Source organism: Brassica oleracea, chromosome C5 (assembly GCF_000695525.1).
Source record: "Brassica oleracea var. oleracea cultivar TO1000 chromosome C5, BOL, whole genome shotgun sequence".
In the NCBI taxonomy this organism is placed as follows: domain Eukaryota; kingdom Viridiplantae; phylum Streptophyta; class Magnoliopsida; order Brassicales; family Brassicaceae; genus Brassica; species Brassica oleracea.
This window is the reverse complement of record NC_027752.1, coordinates 38504858-38505206: the sequence shown is the minus strand read 5'-3', so window position 1 is coordinate 38505206 and position 349 is coordinate 38504858. Positions and strand designations below refer to the sequence as shown.

The 349-nt window shown below is 37.2% G+C and overlaps 1 pseudogene; it reads left to right on the top strand.

Annotated features, from left to right (window-relative positions):
• Positions 1 to 349, top strand: part of LOC106292513 — a 7384-nt pseudogene that overhangs the window by 5506 nt on the left and 1529 nt on the right.

Below are 349 nucleotides of genomic sequence, written 5' to 3'. Positions count from 1 at the left end.
TCTAGACTTCAGGGCAATTGAAGTGTTCATTTCCCATTCTGGATAATTATCTCCAGAGATATCTAGGGCAGCATAATCCGAAGGCTCAAATCTCGACATCGGAAATCATTAAGAAATTCATGATTTAGAATTCTTGCAACCAATTCAAATAATTAGTGCATATGATTTCATAAGTATATCTATAATACTTTAGGCTACACGGCTCATGTTTTGTGATGCTTAGGCCTTACGGCTTTAATCTCAATCAAGGGCACAAGGCCGCATGTATGAACAAATGCATTATGCCTCACGGCCATTCAGTATGATTGATAACAAAAACACAATGCCACACGATCCATATCAATCAAAT